The sequence below is a fragment of the Haemaphysalis longicornis genome, unplaced genomic scaffold, assembly GCF_048455015.1.
Source record: "Haemaphysalis longicornis isolate Haplotype H1 unplaced genomic scaffold, Haemaphysalis longicornis Haplotype H1 scaffold_1, whole genome shotgun sequence".
NCBI lineage: Eukaryota > Metazoa > Arthropoda > Arachnida > Ixodida > Ixodidae > Haemaphysalis > Haemaphysalis longicornis.
The window spans coordinates 374,752,529-374,766,962 of record NW_027526203.1 but is presented as its reverse complement, the minus strand read 5'-3'; positions in this window follow the sequence as shown (position 1 = coordinate 374,766,962).

The window sequence follows — 14,434 nt, the reverse complement described above, 5'->3', positions numbered from 1 at the left end:
ACAATCCTGGGTCACGTTCTAAGGCCAGTCATCACGAACGGCGCGCGCCCCTTTTACCCCGGATGAGTCTGCACGAATCCGGCTACTTCCAGGATGGCTCCGAAGCCAACGGCAAGGAACAGAAACTTGGATCGCTGTATACCTTGCCTTTGTTGTTTGCCGATTCGCTGTGGCGGGGACACAGACCATTGTGCCGGGCTTGATTTGGTCTCAAGGCAGGCTTCGCTGCCCCGGGCCCGGAACCTTTCTGCCGTTCGAAGGGAGTGCTTTCTCCAACATCCTTCGAACAGCAGTAGCGACAACAAGACAAGAGGCCGAGACAAAGAAAAAAATTAGGTGGCCCTTCTTTTTTTCTTTCGTACCTCGCCCCAGCTTTACAAACGCTCTTTTTATATAGAGAAATGTTTCAAACGTCACTACCCATTGTTTTACTACCTTCGATAGCTTCGTAAGTGAACATTTTTTTCAAGTGTGGAGCTTTATTGCTTTTGGAGACAGCAACCGTGTCTCTTTTTATCTGCGAGGGTTTTACTTAGGAGCTGCAAAGAGAGGTGCGCTCAATTACATTGCGATGAAACGGTTCGAAAGGAAGTGCCACTGGCACTCACCGCAATGAGGGTGTGCAAATAGATGTGCACGACTCAAAGTAGCCGTTGTGGACGCAATTAATAATCGCTTTATTTTTTCCCGTTTAATATTTATGCTCAAGGCTAGCCTAAAAGTAATGACAAACTCAAACGACAAGATAGATGCCTACCATATTCATTAATTACAACAGGCATATCGCATATTCCTGTTCACTAGGTCGTGTTCTGAGACTTTCTTGTAACAGCCAGCATGCAGTCATAGTCGGTATAGCCAATTTGTCGAAATACCACTGCGGTGGCTCACGCGTAGGTGATGGCTGGATAATTACCTGAATGCCGTTGCCCTTCCTCCCCCCCCCCCCTTCCCCCTGACGAAGAAACGAGAGCGATCAGCCCTTACGGGTGCTGGCTGGAATGTTTAAAAATTTCACTGTGATGTCCCCTTGCGAAGCATGCATAACATGGGGACCACCGAGACTAACAACCGCAAGCGGAGCATTTCCGACATAGCACTGCTTTACGTAGAGCTTTCAGCGTTCTGCAAGGTATTTTCGCTCAGTGCTCATCAAATATGAGCGCTTGCTATCTGTGAAATGTCACGCTTAAATGGTAGTTTGAAAGATTGACTCGTTAGAATAACCCTGACACCACTTTTAACATAAACTTTGCTCAAATAGCGATATATTAGTATATAATTAGGAAAAAAATGAAATGTACATGCGAACACTTGCCGAAACAGAACCTATGATGTCATATGCACAGCTGTGCTATTGGCTGAAGCAGGTGGATGCAAATAGGCAGGGCTTATAAGCGTGCCCAAAGAGCTGTTTGCGCCTAAATTTAGGGCATATTCTTCTCATAGCAGTAAGAATGGTGGGGTAAACAGTGTAGTTACGAAAGAACAGGTAAACATACAAGTACCGATGGGTACTGCTGTTGGTACTAAGCGCACTATGCTTGTTTTAGCTGCACAGCAGTGCGGCGGTTTGGTGTTGTCTCAGACGACACTGGCCGGTTGGCGTAAGCTATGGTGTCTTACGTGACCATATTTGTCAAGCGAACCCCATGCTTTACGAAACGATTATTTTCTACCTTAACAAACACAAGCCAGGTGCAAATATGTTCAAAAACAAAGAAAAGGCAGAAAGCGACCTGGCGCAGTATGGTGGCGTCATCTAGGAGGATTGACGGTAAACAAGGCTCAGCAGTCGGCTGCCGAGCCTAATGGCGCACTAGGTTTCCCTTAAAGACCTGTTCTTGTGACGTCATTGCAGACGTCACGAGACCACACTATACGGCGGGAGAATAAAATTTTAACTTAAATTGGTTAACTTCTCAGTGAATAAAGCATCCAGTGAATAAAGCTCAGTGAATAAAGCATGCTTCCAGACGAGCGCTGGGGGCACTATAAAACACAAAATCTTTCGAATAACACAAACTTGTATTTTGTCTGCATTGCCCCTTTAAAGCAAGGTTCTCTCAGGCTCAAAAGAGATAGACGGAGGTCATCGTGTGTACGTCCTTGCGCAGCAAAATATTGCACAGTGGTCTCAAATTATTTTAGCACGCTTCGTGGTACAGTTAAAAGTGTCTCGTACGCGAAATATTCCCTTCCTAAACGTCTGTCTTCGATTACTGCCAGACGAAATCTCATTCTCATTAGATGGCTGCGAAAGGTACCATATAGTGAATAAGCGAATTCGTCAGATAAATTATACCTTTTGATTCGAAATTTACCTTGTCACATGCTCTCTGTCCAACAGTTATTCTAATTTTTGAGTATCAGTATTGCAAGCGATTGCCGATATTTGGCAGATTAATATGCATTAGTATTATCCTCACTGTTCTTTAAAGCGGCATATTTCGATTTCCCGACTCCAACCTTAATCATCATCATCATCATCATCATCATTATCAACAGTCTATTTAGGTTCACTTCAAAACGAAGGCCTCCCCCATTGAACTCCACCCGCGTCTGTGCTGTGCACCCCGAGTCCATTAATACGAATCTGTTATTTTGAACGAAGCATGTGCATTCTGTACCCAACTTACTGAGTATACACGCTGGTGGGATAACCTGGAACGCCTATTTTTATACCCATTCTTTCGCTCCTGTCTCTCCTCGGAACTCGCGAACTACTAACCATTGTTTATGAAACCCATAAAATACGAAATGATCGCAACAAGCTCAAGTGATTTTCGACCTTGCTCTGACCGCAAAGGCTTGAACCGCGATCTCTCTTCTATCATTCCATCCCTTTCTTCTTCCCCACCAGGACCCCCTTCGACAATAAAACCATTGTCTCTCACACCTGTTTTTCCACGATCGTGATGCCCAAAGTGAGGGGTGTGCTTAGATTCGAAAAACTTCAATTCCCGCACCCACGCCACTTTTATTCGCATCGGTATCTAGACGAGAGGGGCGCAAAGAATAATGTTTTATTCGGCAGTCATTCAAAAGAAAAATAGCTACAGACAGTGAACCCACCGCTTAGTTTGATGCTGAGTAACCGACACTACCAATCGAGTCCGTTGTGCCGCTTGGGCCGCCACTCTTAGTATCCCCCAGCAGGTTGCTTGTAATTGTAATTGTAATTGAATTGAAAATTCCATAAATTATTCGACTGTAACGACAAACAGGGCCCGCTACCACACACCTGAAATCCACCAAGGGATGGTTGCTTAGAAAACAGGGGGTGCTTAGAATCGCAAAGATACTGTATATAAATATATATATATATATATATATATATATATATATATATACATATATATATATATATATATATATATATATATATATATATATATATATATATATATATATATATATATATATATATATATATATATATATATATATATATATATATATATATATATATATATATATATATATATATATATATATATATATGCATGATAAACGTTGTATAGGCTTGATGATCTGGACGCCGACAGGACAAACTGCGCTCATTGCTAGGAGAGCGTGTTAGCAACCATGCTGAAGCAAATTGGGCGTTAACCGGTATCTATGGTTAGTTATAACGAAGCGGTATATCACAGACACAAATTTCGCTCACCCCATATAACGCGATAAAAAAGGAGGCAAGAATAAACTTGGACCCACCGTGGTGGCTCAGTGGCTAAGGCGTTGTGCAGCTGAGCCCAAGGACGCGGGTTCGATTCCCTGCCCTGGCGGCAGCTTTTATGATGGAGGCGAAAAGCGACGCCCATGTGTTAGAGATTTGGGCGCACGTTAAATGTCCCCGGGTGGTCAAAATAAATCCGGAGCCCTCCACTACGGCGCGCCTCATCACCTGTGTAGCGTCGGCGCGTTAAACCGTACAATCAATCAAGAATGAACTTGGGCAAGCAAATCCGAACGCACGCAGTTTTTTGCATAGCAAGATGTGACTGTATAAAGAGAAACAGAAATATCGTAATCCAAAAGCAGAAACTGCTCGAACTCCAAAAGAAAATGGGTAGTGCCGAGATGGTTAGAAATCAACTTGATATCGTAGCAAAATAGAGCCCTTTCTCTTAAATATTTTTTTCTGAAATTTCTGCACGTAGAAAATATACTCCACAGCAAACACATCCATTCAAGGGATGTTTGCCCCCGGAAATACTGAGCCGCCTTCATAAATGCTTGTCCCTTCCGGGGCGTCCCTAGACGTTAAGAGGAATAAGCCGCCCTCCCAGATTTATCTGGGAATGTATCTGTGATGGCTGCTTGGCTGGCAAGGACGGGCATGAACAAGAAACAAGCCTCGACTGTAGCAGATATGTGGCAGTGGCTCTTAAGCAAAATGGAAATGTTTTGTTCGCCGATAAATTCATAAGTTTCTCTCGGGGAAGGCTGGACAAGAAAAAAGGAACCAGGAAGTGCGAAAGGAAACGTTGGACATGCGCAATCCGAAATGGGCTATTGCACTCAACAACAAATCACCCCTTGAAAGCTCTGGGTCCCTCGACGCCGGGGAGTGAAACACACAGATGTACGAAGGAATGACTGTCGTCTTTCAATTTCCATTCGCGTGTCCGTCCTTTCATTGGGTTCACTGTCTGTCCTTTTTTTCTTCCTTTTTTTTTTGCCTTGGGTGACCTATGAATGGTCCACCGCATGGCCAATATGTTTCAATTTGCCCCTCTTTCCACCCGTTTCCGCAGTGGCCATGCTTGCGGAGGAAAATCGGTATTGCTAGTCATAAATCTCAGAGAAGTGGACAACAGACCCACGCTTGCTGCTATTTTTTTCCCCTGTGCCTTATTTCCTGTTCTGCTGCCAGCAGAAGGGCGTCATTTTATTTTACCCGACCCTTTAGGTGCGCCGAAAGCCTGCCAGAACGCCGGCAGCAGATCGAGAAGAGTCATGAGCGCAATCTTAGAAAACGAAACTTTCTGACACCGCCTCGACCGCAGACTCAACTGGCTCGGTTTGGTCAAGTGAAATAGTCGCCATTCCCGGCTTTCCATTTTTCTCCCGTGTTTGGTGACGGTCCTGAGAGCTTAAAACGCCTGCAGTTTTGAAGATGTGCTCGTTCGCTGCGTCAAGGGCGAATAGAAATGGAGTTCTCGGCTGCGGTATATTCTCGTTGTGGGGTCTTTCCGCTTACTATAGCGTCTTATGATGGAACAGTCCGACATAGAGAGCACCCTCCGATACACTCAGGCGTCCGCTGCACAGCAGCACTCGTGAACGGCAAATTATTTGGTTGAAAGTGGCAAGGTGTAGTTTAATGACAGAGGCCAAACACAATTTGAGGCAAAAAAAAAATAAAAAAAAACGATCTACGACTTGACCTTAAGCTGTTCAGGCGTAGGGTTTTTTATGGCATCATGCTCCAGAGAAGAACATTTTTTAAGGCAGAATTCGTTTATGCACATGCTTTCATGACCCGACGTCAGATCGCCACGTCTGAGTAACACACATCAAGGACACATGTGAACTAATTTTCAAACTGCTAGCATTGTTAATTTTCTCCAGCTAAACATTCCTTGCACGCTTCATTAGGGATAGTACCAGCAGATTACTTCACTAATAAGTGCAAAATTTAATAAACCCCACGCAAGGTGAGCACCACATTTTTTACTCAATGTTGGCGTCACGATGGAGAGAAAGTAATTGAAATTCCGTGTGCTGCTCCCTGCCGGGAAAGTTTTTGGGCCTTCGTGTACTGACTCCGGTTTGCCCAGTAACAGGCCTAGATTTAGTAATCATGCTACATGCTTCATAAAGAGTTTCCTTTTCGCCGGTCACATGCTTCATCGGTGAGAGGGAAATAGTTGTTTAATGGCTTGAAATCTTCAATACCTACTGATATGATGGGCACTACTTGCCACAGTGTTGGATTCTGTCAGAAGTTGAAGAGAAACTGCAGGGGCAGTTTCTACGCCCTTTAACTTCCGCTCGAAATTCAAATGGCCGCTTTGCATGTGCCAAAGATGTATTAGTTGAACCCCAATTAAAACGGGCACCCTGCGACGACAGCCGCCACTACAAGCACTCAAGCCAGAGCAATTTGCTTGGAGGTGGAGATGCGATTCCTCCCTTTCCCCCTGCCAGACCTGGATCTTCCTCTGGCCGGCGTACTATGAAGTTCCCCCGAAGAATAGAACAGGGCCTTTAACTCACACACACGCATACTTTTGAAAAAAAAAAGCGTTTCTAGAGAAATTGCTGCACGGGAGCAATAGAATTTTGAGCGACAAAAATAATGATGCAACACAACTGCATGCGCGCAGTTGTTTTTACTCGATGCTTTTTGCGACGGCTCTATTGCCGAAAAAGAAGACATTTAAGCATCGACATTTGACATCCATGTTTACTGATCGCCTTAAGGAAAGTTATGCAGTGTGAATAAGGCGTTTTATGGGGCATGCACAGACACAGAGTCGCGCGCAATCTACGGGGGTATGAGCACCACAGATATCATGATATTCAAAATTCTTCCCAGATGAAACGAAACAAGCTGCATACACACGCACATGATGTACACTGCCACTCCAGCTGGGCCGCAAATGGGGACTGCTGTTTGAAGCTCTAACACAATAATAACAAGTGGTGCAGTCACGCCCGTTTTCATTCCTCCAAGAGATACAGGACCTGTATCCACTTCAGTATACCTTCGTGGGTCGTGTCTCTCTAGATGCATGTAGCTCCCTTGAGCTCAGACTTTGAACTCTGTTTCCCTTGGCCAGGAGCAAGTCACATTGTATTGGAGCGAAGCCGGTAATTCGATGTGTATGACACATTAAACATAATTTTCTTTAGCCGTACCCAGCCCCTCTCCAATTTTTTGTGCGTGGATGCGTGCGTGCGCGGCACGCACATTTAGCACATATTTGTAAAACAATACTAACTTGTCAGTTTTCAGGAGTGGACTTTGTCCCCATGGCATCTCAAGCTGGATAATAGGCCTGTAGTGCTGGTGAGGCAATTAAATTTTGGGGTTTAGTATACAGGTTTTATGTCAGCCAAGATGCGGAAGAATAATCCATCATGACGCATATATGTTTTCTCTTCTGAAACCGCAAACAGCAAAAAAACAAAGAACGTGAAGAACATTAACGCTTCGCCTTTAAGCATGAAACACGATAGTGTTACCGTACCCGGCGATGAGGAAGCTTCCGTTGTGCACCCGGAACAGATATACGGTAGCGCATCCATCACACGTATATGAAGAGCGAGCGCGTGCTGCGGCTCATTGCACCTTGGCGCTGACATCATCGTATGCCTCCTAGCGGCGCCCGCGAGTGATGAAAACCTCCTGTTCCGGCCTGCAGACCATCTGTTCACGCAGTGCCTTACAATCCTAGGGACTTGCAGCCAGCGTCGCAGCATGGCTCCACGGGAGTAATCCTTCCGGTCAACTCCACCGACGACGCCGGCTTTTCTGAGGCATGGGTCTGTAACCCCATGCGTTGAAATGCAGGGCTTTGTTAAAGGTGTCATGTAGTGTAAACGGTACTACTCCAGACCCATGCGTAGTTGTGGTACATGCCCGTCGGGGAATTGGCCAAGACCGTATAGACCTTTCTGTTGCTAGACAGGTTTAGCGCGCTGTCTGCTGTCTCGAAGACAGATCTGCTCCAGCTCACATCGTGTGATAAGGGAAAGTTGCTCCCCAGGAAGTATTTAATATTGTGCTAAAATTTGCCCAAGTGAGGCAAGGATTAGCGAGAGAGAGCGAGAGAGAGTACACTTTACTACGAGCATCAATACGTCTGGTTGGGTCCTCAGTTCAAGACTCCATTATAGACTCCTGCTTCAACAGCCCTTTTCACCAGCTGAATCTGGGAGCCGGGACCGGAGCTGTAAAGTATACTGGATAATACTGTGCGATTTCTTTATATAATATGAGAAAATGATGCACAGTCTATACCCAAGACTGTAGGCTCGCCTGGTGGGATAGATCTCACGTGATTTTTGTAGTGGTCGTTGCTACCCCCGAAGATCGAGTGGGCTGGTGTCCCAACAATGTTTACTTTTCTTTCAGGTGGCTTCTGGCGCAGGATGTCAAGAGGAGACTTCGAAATCCTCCCTCAAAGATAGTTCCCAGAAGGTTGTTGCGAGTCCGTTACGACGGTATTCGCATTCGTTTGGGAGATGGCCAGCGCAGCCACCGCTTCTTCGGCCTGTGGAGTGGTTGTGGAGGACAGAGTGCGCTTCGCGGTTGAAGGGACTGCGGCAGCTGCGGCTTCCCTTCTTGCGTAGCCGGTGGCGCCGGTGGAAACTGCGTTCTCGATCCGTGTGTCATACGTCGAGAGGGCACACTATCGCCTCTCTTCTTCCTGCGTGGTTAGTTATGTCCATGTTGAGAGGTATAGGGGCTTAAATTGATGTCCATTCTCATCTGGGAAGGTATGCGGACGTCTAGTATTTGCCGCGTTATTTCTTTGGGGGGATGCCATGCCCAGTCTGCGGAAGGAAAAGGCTTCTCCGGGTGGGTGTCGCTCCTTGTCACAGACGCTGGTTGGCGGGGTGGGGATGGGTCTAAAGGAGCTCAGCGGCTATGTTGCGTAAGCCCAATTTCAGGACTCTGTCATGAACTAACTAGCCAGAAACCAAGTCCTATTCAGGAGTCTGTCGATGAAAGATATTCACGAGGAGCTTTAAACCATGTTTATATGCTTTCTTCGTCATGGTGATAATGGGCTACTTGTGGCAATTCTGAGAAGACATAAATGAATGATGACTGAACATTCCGAGTGTAGGTCTATGCTTGCCAACACTCAACCGTTGTTCATGAAAGTTCGCTGAAGCTCGTATTAACTGGCCAGTTAATCCTGTATTGCGCTAATATTCCAATATAGCGTCTGTAATTCTGATCTGCGTAGAGAGAGAAAATGTAAAGGAAAGGCAGCAATGTTAACCAGGCTACGGCCTAGTACGCTATCCTACACGTGGTAAAGGGGAACGATGAGGAAAAAGTGGTAAACAGAAAAAGAAGGGGAAAGGTATGGACAGAGCGTAAAGTGGTGTGCCCAGCGGTAGGACACTATAGATAAAAATGTTCAGTGAGTTCAGTGAGTGCCGTCGAATCCCTCCATCTGCCCAGATGGAAATATCACCCGCGTGAATCGACAGATGTACCGTTCTTGGAAGGGAGCTTGCCAGGGCAATGAGTGTCAGGTTGAACAACGAGGGGCTCTATACGCCTCCCTGGACGACACCGCGGTGGGTATATTGTATTGACGTTGGGCCATCTAGTGTATATCTGCTAGTAATTTAGGAGCAGCTAAGAGCCTACCATTACCTGTTCATTTTGACGGTATTCTAACAATATACTGCACCATTGGCGGGACGTCGAAAATACTGGCCGGTGAAAGTCAGTATTCAGCCGTTATTCGCGAGCGCTGCCTGAAGTGCGTTTTGGCCAGCCGGGTTTGCTGGTATTCAGGTGACATTCGCGGGTCACTGCATAAAATATTCGGGCTTGAGTTTTCAATATTTAAAAAGTCGTCTGGTGTCTTTGAGCCGGTGTTTCAGGCGTCAGGCCAGCGCACAGAAATTCTGTCATAACGTTGGAAATATTTGTCGTACGTGCTGCAATCATTCAGGAGACATTCGTATGGGTAGTTTTGGGGCTAATCCACCAGCGCACACGAATCTAAGTCAGGCGTGCAGAAGCCAGCCATGTTTTTTTCACTCACGTGGTGCGCCCTAGTGTATCACTGTATACCAGGAATTACGAGGTGGCCATTTAGTTATGCCACTCTTCGCCGCATTGTGAAAGACCACTTATGCACTTCGATTACAAATGAAAATTTTAAATTTCTTCAAGGAACGTTATGTCACCTATATTAAAAGGTTCATGGAGCATTTTCGTTTGCTTTGAAAAACGACAAGAAGCCTATGCGGAAAATTCCACTCGCTGCGGGATTTTTTTCTTTCTGCACATGCTGCTCTTGCCGCTGATTCATATGAATCATGTGAGTGGGTGAGCTCCGATATTGTATTTCAGCTCCTGAATTAGCATGCCAATGCGATTGCTGTCGTCAGGTGAACGTATATTGCTTGGGAACATGAACGATCTGTTCTGACTGTAAATGTCAGGCACAAATTCTGACGAACATTCTATTCATATACAGTCGAACACGGATATATCGAACTCCAAGGGGATCGCGAAAGAATTCGATATATCGATAATTCGATATATAAAATACGCCTATCTAAAGATTATCTGACAACTCCACACATCACTGAGAGTTTTCTGAAGTCGTGGAAAACGGTAGTTTACCGTTTTGACCCTCAAAGCACGGAAAATCCGAGCCGCAGCATGATGACCACCGCACTTTATTTATCATTGAAATGTCTTTGAGCTTCGCTTGTTTTTTTCTTCTGCGTCGTAAATATCGCCAAATTGTTTTCAAGATTATAAACACGCACAAATGAGAAAATCAACGCTGTACACTGTGCCACAACAGAGGCGAAAAACGCTGACGGAACCTCCGCTGCAGTAGGTGGTTGGGAACGTTGTCAGGCACTGAGTGCCGTTATCTTCAGTATCCGAACCGAACACCTCCCCCTTCTGGAGGCGTGCAACGAAGTCGCTTTGCACCCGACACGCTCCGGAATAGCCGGGGCGGGCTGTGCTGCATTCGCCTTTACGTCAACGTTGATGCGTGCATCGCCCTCAAAACTACTGCGAGGAATTCCGAACGCGTTTTCAAGCGACATAATGCCGCGGACGCCGCCTCTGTCTCACCAAGCCAGGCAGCTCCTGTGTTGAGTCAACATTATAATCAACTCCACCCCATCAGAGGAAGCAAACTTTCAGGGGCACCTTCTGCGCGGAATTCGATATATCGAATTCGCCCGTGATCAGGAGTTCGATACACGCGCACAACAGCCCTATACTTTTGCATGGGATTTTCAAGGGGATGTTTGCACTGTTCGATATAGACAATAATTCGATATATCCGTGTTCGATATATCCGTGTTCAACTGTATAAACCATGCATCAATGCCTAAACATTGCGTAGAACTTTATGTTGTTATCAACATGCATAGTTACTATCTGTTTGTAGCTGTCAACGTGTAACTGTACCAGACGCAATAAACGAAGAGCCCGTAAAGATGAACTATGGCACATTTGAGTAATTTTTGAGCAATAAAAATTACGTCCCATTTTTGAGCAATTTACTCGAAACGGGAATAACTGAAACGTTAACAAATCAACATACTATTCGCTCAACCAATTTTTCTGACATGTGTTATGCCAACGGGGATATTATCGCCATAAAAAAAATGCCAGACATTATTTTGCGCAAAAACAAAGACAACCCACACGAGTTTCAGTATGACAGTGATGAGTGTATACATAGCAGATTGGTTTTGCCGGCTTCCAGAGTTTACGCATGCACGGTGTTGAAATCGTTGACCAACCAGTGTTGAGTGTTTAAAGATGGTTGGTCTACAGCCCTCAGCCACACACGCATGCTGTAGTACAAAGTTGGAGAAGTAGCCAAAGGACATTTGAAGGTCGTTCATCACGGCACACGGGTAAGTCAAAGCAGTATCCTGTTTTGCGTTAAAATAAAATACAAATAGAGCATAAAGCTTCCATTGCTGTTTAAAAAGTCGGGTAAACTGGAATTTTCAACATGTCTTTGAGTTTGTGGATTAGTACTTAGGCTCCGCATCAAAAATAAGATCGTCCTTTGCTTTTTTTGGGCAGAAACTGAATCTTTTTTTCTAAATTCTGTAAATTTGCATGTAATGCTTGATAGAAACCAGGGTGCAGCCTGTGTCGAAGTTTTTTTAAGGAATGAAAGTAAAACAAAAAACGTCACACAAAGGCTTGGTTCGTCCCTGCGGTTTGTTCGTCCCTGCGGTTTGGGTGAATTTTTATTTTAGGCCCTCAAGCTATGCCGAGAGCAAACGGAAACGTAGGTGTCATAGCTTTCAGGGAGAAAGAACGGGTAATTTGTGATACTAAGCTGTACGCGCCTTTGATCGATTGGGGAAATAATTCGTGCAGAGCAACAACGCCAACAAAAAATGCAGAACACGAGTCTGTAATTTATTCTGCGTACCTCGAGCCCGAAAACACATACAATGTATTCAGTGGTGAGCCTTGCCTATACTCCAAGCAGGTTCCGATGTCTGTGTCAATAGGCCTTGGTGCTTCAACGGTGCTCGCTCGCGGCAGCTCGACCAGGCTTTGCGCGCGGCGCCTGATTGAAGTCGGGCACGCGACGCAGCAAAGCCATTTGTTTCTGGCCCGAAAGCGAGGCGCATGCTGCTTTCGATTTACCGCTCCAATCAGATCTCCCAACCACGATGCTGGACGTTTTTCGTTGAGACGGCAAAGCGTCTACAGTTACAAAAATACTGTTACGTCCCGGTGTTTGCGTTCATGGCACATGCGCGAACGAGGGCCGAGGGAAAAATATAATCTAAAAAAACGATTCGATATTTCCTATTGGCGGATTGCCGTATAGTGCGCAGCATTCAGGCTTAAATCGTCTTCGTCGTATTTCCTTTACAGGCGACCGAGCGGACTCCACGGGATCTGTGGTTTAACCAGTCGAACGCACTTGTTGGTGCAGGTCGCCCCAATATCTACAGGTTTTATTTTCGTTGGGCGTGGCGACGCTCACTACAGAACTGAAGGCTGAACTGAGACAGAACTGAAGGCTGAATCACTTTTTTTTGTTTTACCTGAAAGGTCATAGGTTTCTCAGCTTTCTTATTTGCGGCGAGTAGTAGTATAGTAGCACCTTTATTGGTAAGGAAGGCCAAAGGCCGGTTTGGAGAAGAGGGAGGGAGGTACGGCCGGGGAATGCAGCGTCTTTTACAGGGACGTGGCAGCTTTGCAGGGACCAGGGTCTACCCCAGCTACACTGCCTGTGCTAGGCCACTTTTGATGAAAATAGCCTTATCATGTGCAGTAGAGGTTTTTCCATAGTACGATAGGTTGCTGACCCGCCGCGGTGGCTCAGTGGCTAAGGCGTTGCGCTGCTGAGCACGAGGTCGCGGGTTCGATTCCCGGCCGCGGCGGCCGCTTTTCTGATGGAGGCGAAAAGCAAAAACGCCCGTGTGTACGAGATTTCGGCGCACGTTAAAGATCCCCAGGTGGTCAAAATTAATCCGGAGCCCTCCACTACGGCGCGCCTCATCGCCTGCGTTGCGTCGGCGCGTTAAACCCCACGATCAATCAATCAACGATAGGCTGCTGGAGTGCTTGTGAGTGCGTGGAAAGATGTGATGATGTCTGAGCGATGTTGCGTGAAGAAGGAGCAATCCCGAAGGAGGTGTTTGAGGTCGTCATATGTGAGTGTATTGGATAACGTAAATTTAAGAGGGAGGTCGGGGGAAAGTCGTTTTCGGATAATGTACGGGGTCTAGGCGGCAACTGCTAGGAGCTTGTTGAGTATCTTTGAGACCGGCCACGATGTAGGGGTTCCTCTTGTCGTGTTTATGTCGAAGTAACTGCAGGGAAAGAGGTAGTGGTTTCGGAGGCGGCGTACTGGGAACCAGCGGGGGTGTGAGGATACTGCTCTCCTGCGCCACAGAATGGGCGGCCTCGTTACCAGTGAGTGCAAGCTGTCTCGTGGCCGGGAACCCGATCAATCCGTACAGATAACCCGTTGCCGCGGAGTAGGGCAACATGGGTCAGGATTTGTTGTGTGAGCGGGTTGAGAGAGGATGGGTGTCTGAGTTCTTGAATTACGCCGAAGGAGTCCGTGAGGACACGGATGTGGGATGGGGGCATCTGCGAGACGTCAAAGCTTATGCGGTTGAGGGTACCGATGACGGCGTGGAGCTCACCGTTCAACGGCGTGATGTGGAAAAGCTTGAGACTAGCTGGACCGCTGGGATCTGGCTCTCCGAGCAGTTCCAGGCCAGACCGACGGGGTGGTCCCTGACACTGGCATCCGCATATATGTCAATCTCCCCAGGCAGGTGGGACCGGTTTAGCTTTTGTAGGCACTGTTAACGCAGCGTGAAGTGACCCCGCGGGACTGGTTTCAGAGGTGCAGGGGGGGGGGGGCAACGTCCGAGAGACCCTATGGAGCTATCGGGCTTAGCAGATTGTTCACCCTGGATAGGCCGTTGGAGGTCCCAATCTTAGAGCGCCAGCCGTTGTAGGGTAAGAGTCTGCTTGCACTCGAGTTTCTTTCATTATCAAATCGTTGGGGGAAAGTGGAGAGGCTTGATAAGTAAATAATTACGGCTGGCATTTCTCTCTGTCGTTTTCCGCCATTTTTTGTTATGTTGAACAGCAGATCACAATCTTCCCAGCGCAAGCCAGGGCCATGTATTCCCTTTTACTCGATCCGCGCCATCCTACTGAGTGCCTATTCACGTTGACTGCAACTTTCATCGCAAAGAT